Here is an 18,648-nt window from a genome sequence, read left to right as displayed (position 1 = left end):
GATCCTGACAGCGCTGGCGTACAGCCTCCGCTGAGCAGGGACTCACCCGCACTGTAGGGACCCCTGGGGACAGGAACAGCCAGAAAGATGCACAGGACCTGAATGCTGAAGGTTAGCAAGCCGGCACAGGACCTACAGTCATTTGGCTTAGCGTCCTGCTTTCAGAGAAGATAGAAAACTCAGTTTCAGGCAAAACGGAGGTTATACACGGTACGGGCAAATGAGGTACAGGAGGGATAAACAGACGGGAGGTCAGAAAAAGTCAAAGGTCATACACAAGAGGGTGGTGCTGTACCAAAGGGACGAGCAGAGAGCAGTCGAGTCACAAGCAGAGAGTCATACACGAGAGAGCAGTGCGATACAAGAGGGACAGGCAGAACTCGTAACAGGGACAGAACCGGATCACAACCAAACAAGCAACAAGTTATCAGGCACAAGGCACACGTATACAAGAGGTCAACTAACTCAGCCGAGGGCAGGAGTATAACTGACACCGGACCTAGGTCCAGTGAGCATTAAATAGCCGCCCTCTGCCAGAGAGAGGCAGAACAATTAACCCCCAATCTGACCAGGACGGGCCAAAGCTAAACCCCGTCCTGGATCATGACAGACCTCATGTTGAAAAGGCAAGTATTCTCCTCTCGGTCAGCTCCTTATCTTATCAACTATAACATAATCTATGATTGAAGTTCTAAACTAAATTGAACATTACCTAGAATTCTTTATAACAAGATGGTAATGATTTTTTTAGGGTTTTTGTGGGACATTCGGCTTATTATGTGTTAACAGGTTAGTCCATTGGTTTTACTCCTTCATGACATCCGCCATACGTACAGTATACAGGGCAGGTCGGAAGCTTGTGTATGAAGTGGGATCACGGGGTGAGCCCGGTCCATACTCAGCAAGTAATGGTTGTATGTTAGAGCAAGGACCTGCCTCTAACAATCAGGGGTGATGTGGAGCTCAGTCTGAAATTTTTAGACTGTTAAATGCCACTGTAAAACTCTGACAGCAGCATTTAGCACACGCATTGGGGCATGGGGTCTTTGGGGAGCATCATTACGTGCGCTTATCAGTAACCCATCGCAATTCGCCGATGGGTTGCTATGACACCCGGGGTCAGTTAAAGACCTCTGTGCATGTCATTATGGAGCTCACTTGAAAACCTGCCAGTGACTGGGCTTCAAAGGAGACCATCATTTTTGCCATATGCAGCTTTGCTATGGCATTGCTATATATTCCACAAGTGATCAGATGATCACAGCTTCAAGTACAGTGAAAAGTTTAAAAAAATGTTCAAATCACTTCCCTTTTACCCCATTAAAAATAAAGTTAATAAAAAATAAATATACAGTTGGGAAGTTGCCCCTTCCTAATTTCCCATTCTTTTGCTTGTTTTTCACATATGAATGTTTCAGATAACCAAACAAATTTACCGTAAATATTAGGCAAAAATGACACAAGCGAACAAGAAATCCACGCCTACAGGCCCTGTGTGAAAAAGTGATTCCCACCTACTGCTTAAAACATAAATTAACTGTGGGAAGCAAAGTTCAAATTCCCTAGCCACACTCAGGCCTGATTACTGGCACACCTGTTCTCAATCAAGAAATCACTTAAATAGTACCTACCTGACAAAGTGAATAAGACCAAAATATCCTCAAAAGCTAGATATCATGCCATGATTCAAAGAAATTCTGGAACAAATGACAAAGTAATTGTGATCTATCAGCCTGGAACAGGTTATAAAACCATTTCTAAAGCTTTGGTACTCCAGTGAACCACATTGAGAGCCGTGTTCACAAATGTTGAAAACATGGAGCCGTGGGGAACCTTCCCAGGAGTGGCTAGCTGACCAAAAATACCACAAGAATGCAGCAATGACTCATTCAAATGCTCAAAAAAGACCCACAACAACATGCAAAGAACTGCAGGCTATACTTGCCTCAGTTAAGGTCAGTGTTCATAACTCCACCAAAAGAAAGATACAGGGCAACAATGGCCTGCATAACAAAGTTCTAAGGTGAAAATCACTGCTGAGCTATAAGAATATAAAGGCTCATTTCAGTTTTGGTAGAAAACACCTTGATGATCCCCAAAATTTGGGGAGATTACTCTGTGAACTGACAAGACCAAAAAGTTGAACTTTTAGGAAGGTAGATGCCCTATTACATCGGGTGTAGAAGTAGCACAGCATTTCAGTAAAGGAACATCATACCAGCAGTAAAATATGGTGGAGTGTGATGGTATGGGGCTGTTTTGCTACTTCAGGACATGGAAGACTTGCAGTGGTAAATGGAGAAATGAATTCTGCTGTCTACCAAAACATCCTGAAGAGAATATCGGGCCATCTGTTTGTGATCTCAAGCTGAATCGCACTTGGGTCATGCGGAAGGAAAATGATCCAAAACACACCAGCAAGTCCACCTCTGAATGGCTTAAGAAAAGCAAAATTTAGACATTTGAAAGACCTAGTAAAAGTGCTAACCTTAATCTGATTGAGATGCTGTGGCATGACCTTAAAAAAGCGATTCATGCTCAGAAATGCTCCAATTTGGCTGAATTACAGCAATTCTGCAAAGATGAGTGGGACAGAATTCCTCCAGAGCGTTGTAAAAGACTCATTGCCAGTTATGGAAGACCCTTGACTGCAGTTGTTTCTGCTAAGTGTGGCCCAACCAGTTATTAGGTTTAGAAAGAAATCACTTTTTCTCACAGGACACTGTGAGTTTGGATTTCTTTTTCCTTTAATAATAAAGACCGTCTTTCAAAGTATACAAATAATTACCCTGTTCGCAAGCAACGTAAAATTCAAGCCAAAAGTAGGTATTTTGGTTGTTGCAATACCACACAAATGCTGTAGCAAGTGATATAAATCTCACATATACCCCAAAATGGTATCAATAAAAACGATATCTCATCATGCAAAAAGTAAGCCGTCACACAGCTCGATAGAACAAAAAAAATTAAAATGTTTCGGGTCTCAGGATATCCCCACACAGCGCAAACAATTTTTTTTTTAAACTTCTGATTGTTTTTTCATCAGTAAAATAATAATAAAAAGAACTGGGCATGTTTGGTATCATCATAATCGTACCGACGAGGAGAATCATACTGCCCGGTCATTGCTTCCACGCAATATATACCGTAAAAACAATTCCCCAAAAACAATGTCAGAATTGTGTTTTTTTTCACAGATTATCCCCACTTGGAATTTTTTTCCTCTTTTCCAGTACATTACGTAGTAAAATGAGTAAAGACATTCCAAAGCACAACACACGCTCTCATATGTCTATGTGAACAGAAAAATAAAAAAATTATGTCTCTGAGATGAAGGTGAGGAAAAAACGGAAACCCAAAAACGGAAATTGGCCGTGTCTTAAATGAGTTAATAAGAAAAAAAAACTCAGCAGAGAATGTCTAATATATGTCAAATGTCAGGCAAAGCTCCGTGTACACAAATACATTTATTATTGTGTAGCACAAGGGACATTATAAACTAAACGTTGAGCTGAGTGATGTGTTGTTTTTTTGGGGGGAAATTCGACACATGAAGGTTTAATAACTTAATAACTTTTCTCGGTGTCTTTTAGCTGTTGTTCGCGCATTTAGGAGTTTTTGATGAATGGAGCCTTATGTGTCTTGAGCTAAGTAGATGTATTTCATTCAAATTAAATCCCCCCCCCGTGATTTGTTTTCTGTGTTAGATGTCTAATGATTTATGAAAAGCTTTAAAAATCCCTACAGTAGCTTTCACTTACTGCTCCTTTACCCCGGGAGATTTATAGCACTCGAGAGGAAGATTGCACAAGAGGCAGATGTAAAGTTCACATTGACTGTGACATCCATATCAATGAGCCAATGACAGCTGTCATCTCTATATAGAGAACATACCTGTTAAACTGCCAAGAGTGATGGGTTGATGAGATAACCAGCTATGAAAAAAAAAATCATTATTTTGTGATACTCTTTTGGGACATATTGGTGATATATGTGTTGAAACTTGTGCACCCATTTGTTGTGATATGAATTGCAGTACGTCGATAGATTTGCAAGTACGCCACGAAAATGTATTGAATTTGCATCAACAGTCCTTTAAGGGGTCATCTGGGACATTAACATTGATGGAGTATCCTTAGCATAGGTCATCAATATTTGACCGGTGGCGGTGTGACATTCAGTACTCCCGCTGATCAGCTGTTCCCGATGTCTGCAGAGGCCAGAATTGCTCAGTTTCGGATCTGCACAGTCCAGGTCATTCGACTGTGTAGTGACACGGTATATCCGCCCCTTTTGATCTTAAATTTGATTAAAGCGAACTGAATTAATTTTGAACTTTGAAAAAAAAATTTGCTTTCTTCGAGTAAATTCAGCAAAATGGTGACCAACTGTGAATAGCGTTAAGCAGAAATAACCACTTACCCAGCCTTCACCATGGCATGCCATCAGGCATTTTCTTTTTCTCCTTACACCATCACACAGCATCCTCTCTGGCTTCTTCTTTAAGTGCTGAACAAGCCTCAGACCTCATTGAGCTTGTTGTGAGATCAGTGGCACACGCCATGACATGTGTGTCACATGAGGTGCTAAATAGTCTTCAACAAACAGATATTGTAGCTTTGTGATGTACCGAGGTACGCCATGACCTCAGAGTTGCTCTATGTACTGGAAACGCAAAGTCGTATGGAGATGGTGGAAAGAATGGATTGGATGATGAGATGAGGCGGTGACAGCACACAGGTGAGCAAATTTTTTTTATAGTCTACATTTATTATTCTCTGATGACTCTAGGGTCCCCAGATCATGAAAAGGAACATTCGTTTGCATCGATTTGCCAAATTCGAATCTCATCAACTTCATCATCTCTAACACAGTAAGATTAAAATTGACAAATCACCAGGCCCTGATGGCATTCACCCTCGGGTATTTAAGGGAGTTAAGTCATGTGATAGACAGGCCTCTATTCCTTATATTTAAAGACTCTATAGAAACAGGGTCTGTTTCTTTTGATTGGCGGCAAGCAAATGTGGTACGAATATTCAAAAAGGGGTGTAAAAGGGAACCTGGAAACTATAAGCCGGTAAGCTTAACATCTGTTTTGGGTAAAATTTTTGAAGGGTTTCTAAGGGATACCATTATGGAATATCTCAATGTTAATAAAGGTTTAACTCCATATCAACATGGATTTATGAAGGATCGCTCCTGTCAGACTAACCTGATCAGCTTCTATGAGGATGTAAGCTCTCAAATGGACCCAGGAGAATCATTGGATGTCATTTATCTCGACTTCTCTAAAGCATTTGACACTGTCTCACATAAAAGATTGGTAAGTAAGATGAGAAGGCTTGGGCTAGGGGAAAATGTGTGTAGATGGGTAGGTAGCTGGCTTAGTGATAGAAAACAAAGAGTGGTTATTAATGGTGCACACTCAGATTGGGCCAGGGTTACTAGTGGGGGACCACAGGGGTCTGTATTGAGCCCCCTACTATTTAATATATTTATTAATGATCTAGTGGATGGCTTACACAGTAAAATATCAGTATTTGCAGATGATACAAAACTATGTAAGGTAGTTAACACAAAGGAGGACAGTTTGCAACTACAGACAGATTTGAGTAAATTGGAGAATTGGGCTGAAAAATGGCAAATGAGGTTTAACACAGATAAGTGTAAGGTTATGCACATGGGTAGGAGAAACAGACGCTACAATTACTTACTAAATGGGAAACTGCTGGGGAAATCAGACATGGAAGAAGACTTAGTCATCTTAGTCAATAAGAAGCTCAATTGGAGTGCCCAGTGTCAGGCAGCTGCCACCAAAGCAAATAGGGTCATGGGATGCATTAGAAGAGGTCTGGGGACACGAGATGAAAACATAATTCAAAACTATGTAACATTTAGCTTTGTCCCATACAGTAAAGTTTTCTCAAAGGACCATTGAGCACCACTGATTCTTCATTTTCGATAGATTCAAGAAGCTTTTTTCTATATATTGTTAAAGAAATAGTTAAATCCTGTTCTCTGAATTCAGAAAATCTAAGAAATAGTGTTCTGCAAGAATGGCCTATGGCCGAGTTATCATCTGTCTACCAGCGGATACTAATTATGGCCTGGTGGTTTTACTTCTATTCCCAGAAATTGTCAAGGACATGATGTTGTTCTCATTTTTAATATGTGAAATTATCTGTAAACACCCAAAATTTTATCTGGTCAGCCAAGAATCTCCTGAGAACATCAACTATTGAACAGGACCATATTGACATATGGGAAGTACCCCCGCATTTTCTCATGTAATCTATCTTGTATCCCTGGATGCTTTTGACAACCCATTGTAAAACCTATACTTTTCTTTGCTAAATCTATATTTTTCTGCCAATTTATTGTGGAATGCTGTATTTCCCTTTGATCTTGGGGTATAAAAGCACCACCCATCATCCATTAAAGCAGAGACTCTACTGGAAAGACAGCCACTCCGTGTCTCTGATTTATTTCTCCGTCTATATGATCCTGAGTAAATCCTATACCTGAGGTTGGATGGAGAGAAAAAAATCCCGGCTCTAACAATATATAAATACAGTTGTAGCAGACCTAAATCAATCATTCAATTATTTTATTATACAGATGTGTCCAGCTTTAGTATTCTCATATTATGGAAAAGACCTGTCAATTACCTCTAGCAGCAGTGAGATAAGGCAGATGTGGCAGCACCAGGCTATTCTCATCTATGGCTATGGTCCCTGGATCTGTAAAAGCCATGCCACGGCAACAAGGTGAACCCAAAAAAGATCAAACTTGGGTATCACGAGTGTGTCACATCCTCCTGGGAGATACGGTGTTACAAGATCATAACGTAGTGTGAATAGCAGATCTTCCATTTAACCTGTGTGTTTGTATCCCAGATTAAATGCATTTGGCTTCCTTTGGTGCTGAAGAGGTTAACAACCCTTTCTATGCTCCATTGCAGCTCCATTTCAGTTGCTTCTGATCTGGTAATTACCTCTCCCTAAAAAATCTGGCCAGACTTTCTCTGCCTTGACAGTGAAAGCTTTGCTTCCTAACTCCTTGGAGACACTGTGCTGAATTGGATAATGTTGTAGCTACAGGAGATTGTTGAGTGTTGTTTTTGGGTGTATACTTTCCTCATTGTCCTATTCCCAATTGGTTGCTACATTCCTATCCTTCCCTATACACCTCTTTACCTTTGGTGAGTGTTTGTATGTTTGTTGCTTTCGGTTATCCCTGTTTTGTTTTTGTGTCTTGTTTACCTTTTATTTTCATTCCATGCCTCATGGGTTGCAGAAGAGGATGGACCAAGGTTTAACAGGAGCATAGTAAGGTCGGAGACTCGGGCCTCTCTACCTTTAGGATGAATTTCCATGTGGTGTATTACACCCGGATTTGCTGCTGATTGAACGCTGTGTACAGCTGCAGCATTTAATCCGCAGAATCCAGATGTTACAGCATAGTGGAAGGGATTTTATGAAATCCCGTTTCCGCTATGCGTCCCAATACGCAGGTAACACACCGGCGAAACCACACATGCAGTGCGTCTTCTTAGAACGCAGCATGTCTGTTTACCTTGTGGAGACTTGTCCCATCTGAACATGTTCCTATTTGAGTACCCAGTGTCTCTGGATTGCTAAACTTGTCTCTAAACACTGAAGCCGCATCGGCGACACCAGTATCCCGCTGTACCTGAATCAGTACTGTCTCTCAGTGTCACTTACCATTCTAGAGAGGATCCCTAACTTAGTAGTCTGAATGGAGCCTGAATCCATATCCATGTCTGCATACCTGACCCTTGGGGTCAGTGTGGCACCCCAGGGTCCAGTTGCCATGGTGATGTTGCCTCCGTCACAGGGGGGTGATGTCATGCCTGGAAGCAGGAGGAGGTTCCCACGTCAGGTAATACACAGCATGCAACACAATTCCTACTCCAGACCAGAAGAGGGAGCTCTACAACTCGATTGTAGGGAGCTACTCTCTCTGGTCTGGAGGAGGTGGCAGTTAGGTTGGTTAGAGGAGTTGTTTGAAAGTGAGAGAGGAGAGAGGAGATGAGACAAGGGCTCTGGGGAATTTGAGGGGTGTCTGAACCGACCCCAGAGCGAAGCGCTGACCAAGAAGGACCCCAGAGTCTTGGGCTGTGCGAGTGCTGTACGCCCTGTCAGCCAAATCTGGAGGGCAGGGGGATGCAAACCCTCTGGCCACACCATACACCCTGAGGCATCACAGCAGATGAAGAGTCCGGGGCTGCCAGTGGTAAAGCAGTGCCCATGAGGGGTTCATGCTGTCTGCCATACAGGTCAGAATCAACATGCAGGAGAGGGCCACAGTGTAGCTACAGGCAGCAGGGTCTTGAAGAAAGAGCGCATCAGGAAGGCCTCCAATCCCACCCGACGAGGTGGACCCCTGAATGCTTCCAGTTTAGCCAGACTCCTTTTATCATCTGTAACTAGTGTCCTGAATCGCACTAGTTGCCACAAAGTAAAAAAAACTGCACTATTTTGTATCCCTTATTCACTGCACCCTCGGTCCTGCACCTCAATAGCCACCACCTGAAAAAGACTGTGCTGTTTGCCCTGGAGCACCCGCTCCACCTGTGGGGAGCCAAAATATTCTTGCTGTGTCACCAACTGCTCCAGCGGTCTTAGCCTGCAGCATCGGCCATTTATTTAATTTTTTTTTTTTGGCCGAACACCACATGTGGCGTCACACTATTCCTTGTAAATAATCCCCCTTAATTAATGGCACAACCAGGATCACAGAGTCCGGTCACAGCCACTGTAACGTAGCTGCAGAAACGACCGGCCCGATTCCGAGTACCCCACGGTCCTGGTGGGTGTGTCATCAGCAGCTGCAGTATAGGTGACTGTCTTGGTGTGGTATCTGGCAGCTACATGCAGCTGAGCCTGACTTCACCATCAGGAGCTCCAGTGAACACCTGGTAGCGCTTAGCTACACTGGACAGGATAAGATCATCCTGATTGGGTTCACCCAAATAAATTAGCATAAATGACTGCAATACACCTCAAAACCACTGCCAGCCATTAAAACACACAGCAGAAAAAGGTTAAATATACATTTAGCAGGTAATAAAATGAAAAAAAAAATGGATTTAGTCCCATTTGCCATAGCAGAAATGAAAGCTGCTGATCCTTTTATCTCTTCGAATATGTACATGCATTATTTAAATGATACATTGGAAGTAAAGGAAAAGTTGAAATATTAGAAGCTAATGTCTCCGTATTATATATTAATAATGAACCGGCTGAATACCGATGTCTGGAAATCGTAGTCTTGATTCTGATGTAAAACTGTAATGATATTCCTACTGCCAATGAAACTGAAACTCTGGGCAGAAATGAGATGAATGTCAGGGGCAATTCTCTCCATTCCTTACAGATGAGACACTATGAGCGTTAATGCTTTGGTTTAATAACAAGTTTCCTGAGAACTTCTGCAGCCTACGATGTAAATGCTGCTGATATTCAGAAATTCTGCATCGTGTGATCACGTTATTGGGCTGATGATTCATGTATTAGTCTACTGCATGGATCAAAAAAAGTTGGAAGTCATTTCTTATTTGTGGACAAGAAGAACATTTTTAAAGTTCTATAAATTATACTGCCAAACAGTGTCCACTGTGCAGGACTCCATACACTGGAACAGACAAAACCAGTATAGACTATTATCGAATATGAACACCTTTTAGAAGCATTTTTTTCTTAATTCCATCTATTTTGGGTGAAAAATAAGGTTTACACTTCTGTTTCATCAAGAATATTGCACCTTGCTGGCTGCAGAATAAGTTAACTCAGCATTGATTAGGTTACCTTCCTATGATGAAATGTTGGTGAGTTTTTGACGTAGTAAATTAGGTTACTCTGCATTTTTCCTGGTGCAGAGGAAATGCTCTAAAACACATATGCATCTTCATCTGGATTTTCTGCATCTACTGTAGTTGTGTAGGGCAAATCTGCACTTAAAACTTGGCATATCCACGAGAAAAATGTTGCGCTAATAAAACTAAGTGGGCATGAGTTTTCATTAATGCCAAGTACACGTTCATAGATGCATAATTTCAGGGACAGTTTGGGCCTGATGTTGGTTGCTTGGGGGGATAGCAATATCTCTGACTCCTTCCAAGGCTATTAATTTCAACCCACTGCTGTCTGCTTAGCCTTTGCTGGTTTGAATTTATAGGGGGTCTACATCATTTTTTTTCTGGAGTCCCTCATAAATTCACCAGGAAAGGCTAAGCAAACAGCTGTGAGCCATTATTCATAGCCTGTGAGCATTATAGAATATTGTCTTTTGTCGCAGATTATTAACATCAGCTTCCAGCTGTGGGCTTTCCCTCTGCTGGCTATGAAAATTGTTCTGGAGCTCATGCCGTTTTTATTATTTAATTCTTTATTTTACACAGGAAATACACAGCTTCTCCTGAGTACAACTCCGATCAGTGTCTCCTGGTCATTCTGATCTCAGCGCAACCAGGAGGCAATGATGAGAGCTACCTTCAGCAGCTGACCAGCACCAGGGAACAGCACAAATTTTACTGCTTGTTCTCAGGCACTGATATGTTACACACTGATGACATACATACTGTTTTATGAGTCCAATTTCACAATTGCACACAAGACACCGACACTGTGCATTGTTGCCACATTTTGCTTTCTATAGGTGAACCTACCTACCTAACATTTCTTGTTAAAAAGTAATTATTGTGTTAATTGTGTTATAGAAAATGTACTGTGAAGCAAAAAGTTAAAATGCGCAAAAGAGTGTAAAATAAAAAACTTCATACTACCCTTAACAATGGGAGAGCCACTAGAAGCAGAAGCCTCCACCACTGATACCAGCCATACATATTGCCAAACGTTGGACACAACTGCCCTCCTTTACCTATGGCAAGCATATTTGGAGGGAGCAGAGGACATTATGGAATATACTTCAAATCCTTCATCTCTGTCACTGCAGGACACTGCTACCTCTGACAGTGACACTGTCAGTTTGAGTCAGTGTTATGCAAAGAATGTGTTAGGCATCAGATTCCTACAGCTGCATAGCAGGAATGCAGAGCCTTACATCCGGCAGTCTCCCATTCCTCTGTGACCGCTCAGGGACCCGCACAGCAATCTCAGCAATCCAGGGGCCCTGCTCAGACCAGCTCTCTGGGTCTGGATGTTGCTGCCACCTCTGGACCAGCAATGGTAGTGCAGCCTGCTTTGCAGGAAACCACTCCAGAGGCTATGTCCTCTCGCCGTGCTAGTGAGCATGCCCACGAGAAGATCTCCAAGTGGAGATCAGGAGTCACGTGCTCAGGTCCTTGTCCAGATCTGATTGGCCCATCTCAGAGGTCTGGAAGGTCCCAGAAGCACATGGCTATAAAAGGCCTGCATGGCCACTTGGCCATGCGCTAGTATAGGCTATATGCGCTAGTATAGGCTATATTTGATAGATGTGTGAATGGTGACGGATGTATAATTCTGGTGACTGACTCATTTGAAACCCCTTCCCTCTGATATTACGCATGTGGATAGGGAATTAGAGTTATAGTCAGCACCAGTCAGTGGCAAGCCATACGCCACAGTGCATACCGCACCTCTACACTAGCGTCCGATAGTGTGATGCCTCTCGGCACTTTAGTACAGCAGCAGTAGTTACTGCCTCACTGCAGTTAGCAGCACTTACTGGCGTCCGCAGTAGCGATGCCGCACGCATGGTAGGTCAGGAAGGACACCGAACTTGGCCTTAGGCTGTGTCCTGTGACCGTATACCGTGTGTGCACGCCAGCTGTGACCTTTGAAGCTAACAGGCTTGGCATTTATGCTTTATTTGTACTAAAGTGCCTCTGTGAGTTTAAAAGAGTCCGCTCTGCGCACCTCGGGTGACGTTTAACCCGAGCGCAGTATACCGCCATATAGCTAGTCTGCCATTACTTAGTAGCGGTTGTTACACCTACTGCACAGTGGAAACCGGGCGGCAAACGCACTTCCTATTATTTATATTTAGTGCGTTCCGCCCGCTCCCCGACAAGTTTTCGGGTGACAGCGCCACCTGTAGGGGATTCGTGAGTCGGTGCTCTATCCAGCTTGAGTTACTGGCTGCACGGTTCCGTACAGAGTGGGCTAAGGTGGAGTTTATTGTTTCTCTTTTATCTGGCAGGACATTAGAGTGGGCTACGCCATTGTGGGAGCGTGATGATCCCGTGGTTCAGGGGGCTGCTCAGTTCCTCACGGCTCTGAAGCAGGTATTTTTGGGACCACGGATCACGCAAGACACCTCTCTCCAATTATTGGCTCTAACACGAGGTCCTCTCGGTCAGCCATTATGCCGTCCGATTCCGGACATTGACTTCCGAACTAGAGTGGCCCGATAAAGCACTTATCCCTGTGTTTTGGAGAGGGTTAGCAGATCATGTCAAAGATGCTCTAGCAATCAGAGAGGTCCCCACAAGTCTGGAGGAAGTGATTGCCATCTCCACCCACATTGATCTCCAGTTTACAGAGCATGGGCTGGAACGTGTGCAATCCAGACGAAGGGTTAACTTGGCTCCCACCTTCACCGAGCCGCTAAGATCTCCCACTCAGGATCTTACATCCTCCGAACCTATGGAGGTGTCTCGCGCCGGCCCCAAGCCACGACCGGTGTGAAGCTCCGCACGTTGTTACCAGCGCCGGCAGTTTGGTCACTCGGCTAGCATGTATCCTCTGCAATCGGAAAAACGATCACGTCCAGTGGTCATAGGTGGTGGTCAAACACATATGAAACTCCTTTTCTCCCAAACCAGTATTCCGAGGGACCTTAGATAGCGGGGCCTCCACCGGGGAGGAAGAGGTTACCGTGGATTCCGGGGCTGAGGGGAACTTTATGTCCTCGACCTTCACCCAGAAACACGCTATTCCACTGGCGTTACTGCCCCAACCTCTGACCATCAGGGTGGTTAATGGTGCACTTTTACCATCTCAGGTGACCCACCAGACAGCCCCACTCAGGCTCTCAATCTCACCCTCTCATCGTGAGATTCTGTCCTTGTTCATTTTGCCAGATGGCATCGACGAGGTGCTTCTCTGAGTTCCCTGGCTCTGTTGTCACTCCCCTCATATTGATTGGGCTTCGGGGTATATACTGGGTTGGAGCAAGGACTGTGATGGAAGGTGCCTGAGGGGCAGTGTTAAGGTAGCTTCCACTGAAGTGCCCGCGGATCTCTCCGCGCTTCCTAAACCATACCATCAGTAGGTGGACGTCTTCTCTAAAAAATCTGCGGAGATGCTCCCGCCGCACCGTCCTTACGATTGCCCGATAGATCTTCTGACAGGCACAGAACCTCCTAGAGGCTGTGTGTATCCGCTGTCACTCCCTGAGACAGAGGCTATGTCTCAATATATCCAGGAGAACATGGCTAGAGGTTTTATCAGAAAGTCGGTGTCGCTGGCTGGTGCAGGGTTCTTCTTCATGCAGAAGAAGAGCGGAGAGTTATGTCCCTGCATTGACTACAGAGGTCTCAATGCCATAACAGTTAAAAACAAATACCTTCTCCTGTTGATCTCTGAGCTATTTGACAGGTTGCAAGGGGCAAGGATCTTTACGAAATTAGATCTACGGGGGGCGTACAACCTGTTCCGCATTCGCAAAGGAGACGAGTGGCAGACAGCCTTTAATACCAGGGATGGCCACTACGAATATCTGGCCATGCCCTTCAGCCTTTGTAATGCGCCTGCTGTCTTCCAGGATTTCGTCAACGACGTCTTCCGCGATATGCTCTCCACCATGGTGGTGGTCTATCTGGATGACATCCTCATCTTCTTGCCAGATTTGACCTCCCACCGGAGAGACATCTGCAGGGTCTTCGAACGTCTGAGGGCGAACTCTCTTTTCGCCAAGCTGGAGAAGTGCCAGTTTGAGCAGGAGTCCTTGCCGTTCCTGGGCTACATCATCTCGGCCCAGGGGTTGGCTATGGATCCGGCCAGACTGCAAGCGATAATGGACTGGCAGGAGCCACACTCACTCAAAGCGGTGCAGCACTTCCTAAGGTTCGTTAACTATTACCGCCAGTTCATACCTCACTTCTCCACACTGGTAGCTCCTTTGGTTGCTCTCACAAAGAAAGGAGCTAATCCTAATGCTTGGTCTGAACAGGTCTCCAAGGCCATCTCGTCTCTAAAATCCCATTTTGCTGGTGCTCCCATCTTACAACGTCCCAATGTGGATAAACCGTTTATCCTGGAGGTGGATGCCTCTTTCGTCAGAGCAGGAGCAGTCCTTTTCCAGAAGGATGCTCAAGGTTGGAAGCACCCTGCATCTTCTTCTCTAAGACCTTCTCACTGGTGGAGAAGAATTACTCCATTGGGGACAGGGAGCTGCTAGCAATGAAGTTGGCCTTTTCCGAGTGGAGACATCTCCTGGAGGGAGCCCAGTTTCCCTTCCAGGTGTATACGGACCATAAAAATCTGGTCTATTTACAAGCGGGCCAACGCTTGAACTCTGGTCAAGCTAGGTGGTCGCTCTTCTTCTCCCGCTTCCGCTTCACCTTGCACTATCTCTCTGGAGAGAAGAATGTCCGTGCGGATGCTCTCTCGCGCTCGGTGGTCTCAGCAGAGGAAGGGGAGGCTGAGCCACGGATAATTCTCCCTTCGGAAAGCTTTACGACCATGGCTCCAGTTGCTCTCGAGTCAGTGCCACCGGGCAAGACCTTTCTGCCTCCTCAGCTACGGCCGGAGGTTCTCGCCTGGGCACATGCGTCCAGGGTGGGTGGTCACTTTGGCAATAAGTGGACCACAGAACTCCTGGCAAGGTCATATTGGTGGCTATACATGGCCCGAGACACTAAGAAATACATGCAAGCATGCGCCTCGTGTGCACGGAACAGGTCCTCTAGACAGAGGCCGGCTGGGTTATTGTATCATCTGTCGGTGGTGGATAGACCTTAGGAGATGGTTGGCATGGATTTTGTGGTTGGCCTGCCCAAGTCTGGTGGCAGTACGGTCCTCTGGGTGGTCACCGACCATTTTTCTAAAATGTTGCATCTGGTGCCACTCGCACGGTTGCCTTCCGCTCGTGGTCTTGCCACACTGTTCATAAACATGTATTCTGTCTGCATGGCATGCCGGACAAAATTGTTAGTGATCGAGGTTCGCATCCCGGTTTTGGAGGGAGCACTGCAGCCTAATCAGCATTGAGCTAAACCTGTCCTCCGCTTACCATCCCGAGACGAACGGCTTGGTTGAGAGAGCCAATCAAACCTTGGTCACATACCTGCGGCATTTCGTCTCTGCCAGGCAGGATGACTGGTAATCCTTGCTACCATGGGCTGAATTTGCCCTGAATAATGCAGTGGCTGATTCCACTGGTCAGACGCCGTTCCTTCTAAATTACGGCCAACATCCGCACGTCCCTGTCCCAATGCCAGTGTCCTCCTCTGACTCTAGCGTGGCAGACTGGGCAGTGGAGGCTCGCGACATTTGGGATTGCACTCAGGATGCTATTCGTGCCTCTAAAGAAAGAATGAGGGCATCCGTTGACACACATCGGCGACCCGCTCCAACCTTTTCCCCCGGCAACTTGGTATGGCTTTCTGCTCGAAACATCAAGCTGTGGGCCGAGTCCACCAAGTTCGCGCCGCGATACATCGGACCTATTAAGGTTCTCGAGCGAATCAGCTCGGTGGTCTACCGCCTGGTTCTTCCTCCACATTTAGCCATTTCTGACATTTTCCACATGTCCCTTCTCAAACCTGTTCACATGGCCCGGTTCTCTGAGTCATCTGCCGGGTCATCGGACTTGTCTTCGGACGAGTTTGAGGTTAACGCCATTGTGGGATGCAGGATTGTGTGTGGCAAAAAGTTTTATTTGGTGGACTGGAAGGGTCATAGAATCATAGAATCATAGAATCATAGAATCGTAGAGTTGGAAGGGACCTCCTGGGCCATCTGGTCCAACCCCCTGCTCAAAGCAGGATTCGCTAAATCATCCCAGTCAGATGTCTGTCCAGCCTCTGTTTGAAGACTTCCATTGAAGGAGAACTCACCACTTCTCGTGGCAGCCTGTTCCACTCATTGATCACTCTAACTGTCAAAAAGTTTTTTCTAATATCTAATCTGTGTCTCCTCCCATTCAGTTTCATCCCATTGCTTCTAGTCTTTCCTTGTGCAAATGAGAATAAAGTTGATCCTTCTACAATGTGACAGCCCTTTAGATATTTGTAGACAGCTATTAAGTCTCCTCTCAGTCTTCTCTTTTGCAAACTAAACATTCCCAAATCCTGCAACCTTTCCTCATAAGACAGGGTTTGCAGACCGGTCACCATTCTGGTCGCTCTTTTCTGAACTTGCTCCAGTTTGTTGATGTCTTTTTTAAAATGTGGTGCCCAAAACTGGACACAATATTCCAGATGAGGTCTGACCAAAGAGGAGTAGAGGGAAATAATGACTTCACGTGATCTAGACTGTATGCTTCTGTTAATACATCCTAGAATTGCATTTGCCTTTTTTGCTGCTGCATCACACTGTTGACTCATATTCAGTCTGTGATCTATTAGTATACCCAAGTCTTTTTCACATGTGCTGTCACTTAGCCCTATTCCTCCCATTCTATATATGCTTTTTCCATTTTTATTGCCCAGATGTAGTACTTTGCATTTCTCCCTGTTAAAAACCATTCTGTTAGTTGCTGCCCACTATTCCAGTTTATTTAAATCTTTTTGAATCCTCTCTCTCTCTTCTCTAGTATTAGCTATCCCTCCTAGCTTTGTGTCATCAGCAAATTTAATCAGTTTACCCTCAATTCCTTCATCTAAATCGTTGATAAAGATGTTGAACAATACAGGGCCCAGGACAGAGCCCTGTGGTACCCCACTTGAGACATTCTTCCAACTGGATGTGCAGCCATTTATGACCACTCTTTGGGTCCGATCACTAAGCCAGTTATGAATCCACCTAACAGTTGCCTTGTCCATTCCATACTTAATCATTTTTTCAATAAGGATTGTATGAGAGACTTTGTCAAATGCTTTGCTGAAGTCAAGATATACTATATCTACAGCATTTCCTTGATCCACCCAATCAGTGATACCGTCATAGAAGGAAATTAAGTTAGTCTGACATGACTTATTAGTTACAAACCCATGCTGACTCTGTTTAATCACTTCATTCTTATCCAGGTATTGACATACATGTTGTTTAATAATTTGTTCAAAGATCTTTCCTGGTATAGAAGTCAGACTCACCGGCCTATAGTTGCCTGGGTCCACCTTCTTCCCCTTTTTGAAGATAGGAACAACATTTGCTCTTCTCCAGTCTTCTGGCACTTCTCCTGTTCTCCAAGAATTTTCAAAGATTATAGAGAGGGGTTCAAAAATTTCTTCTGCTATCTCCTTCAGTACTCTGGGGTGTAATTCATCTGGACCTGGAGACTTGAATTCATTTAGGCTAGCTAAGTGTTTCCTCACTATCTTTCTGTTTATAGATATCCTGGATTCTTCTATTCCCTTAATAGGACAGTGAATAACAGTTGATGTTACATTTCGTTTCTGAGAGAAAACAGATGCAAAATAGGAATTTAAAAGTTCAGCCTTCTCAACATCCTGTCTTACCATTTCATCATTTTCATCCTGTAAAAATCCTATAGCATCTTTGACTTTTCTTTTACTTTTGACATATCCCCAAAATCCTTTATTATTGCTTTTGACATCTCTTGCAAGCCTCAATTCATTTTCAGCTTTAGCTAATCTGATTTGTGCCCTGCAGGTTCTGCAGACAGCATTATATTCTTCTTTAGATATGCCTCCCTCTTTCCATTTTATAAATATTTTTTTCTTCCTTTTTAGCATGTGCTTAAGTTCTGTGTTCATCCATCCTGGTTTCCTTAACTGCTTCCTATTCTTCCCTCTTTTCGGAATTGTTAACAACTGTGCTTTGAGAATTTCATTTTTCAAGATTTCCCATCCTTCCTGGACATTTTTGTCTTTAAGGATATCCAGCCATTGGATCCCTCCAATTCTCTTTCTGAATCCCTTAAAATCTGCCTTTCTGAAATCTAACCTTGACGTCTGAGTCTTCACAGGTCTTCCGCCTCTAGTTATCCAAAATTCTAAAATAGCATGGTCGCTACCTCCTAGGGTCCCAGCCACTTTTACCTCCTCAACCATTTCCTCCCTGTTTATAAGGATTAGATCCAAGGTAGCAGTTCCCCTTGTTTTCTCCCTTACCTTTTGGAAGATAAAGTTGTCAGCAAGAGAGGATAAGAATTTCCTTGACCTGTTAGTTTTGCCTGAGAGAGATTCCCAACAAATGTCTGGATAGTTGAAATCTCCCATGACAACTATGTCATATTTTTTGGAGAACTTGGCCATTTGATGCATAAAGAGTTCATCCATAGCTTCAGCTTGCACAGGCGGCCTGTAGTAAATGCCTACAATGGTGTCCTTTCCATTGTTCTGTCCTTGTATTCTTACCCAAACAGTTTCCACAGAACTCCCAGTCTCTGAAGCTTCAATCTCTGTGCAGATATACGCGTTTCTAACATACAATGCGACACCCCCTCCTCGTTTATCAAGTCTGTTTCTTGCAAATAAGTTGTATCCTTCTAGTCTTGTATTCCAAACATGTGTATTGTCCCACCAAGTTTCAGTGATTCCAATGACATCAT

The sequence above is a fragment of the Dendrobates tinctorius genome, unplaced genomic scaffold (genome assembly GCF_039654945.1).
Source record: "Dendrobates tinctorius isolate UK_male_01 unplaced genomic scaffold, ASM3965494v1 ptg000116l, whole genome shotgun sequence".
Classification (NCBI taxonomy): Eukaryota; Metazoa; Chordata; class Amphibia; order Anura; family Dendrobatidae; genus Dendrobates; species Dendrobates tinctorius.
This window is presented reverse-complemented; position numbering follows the sequence as displayed.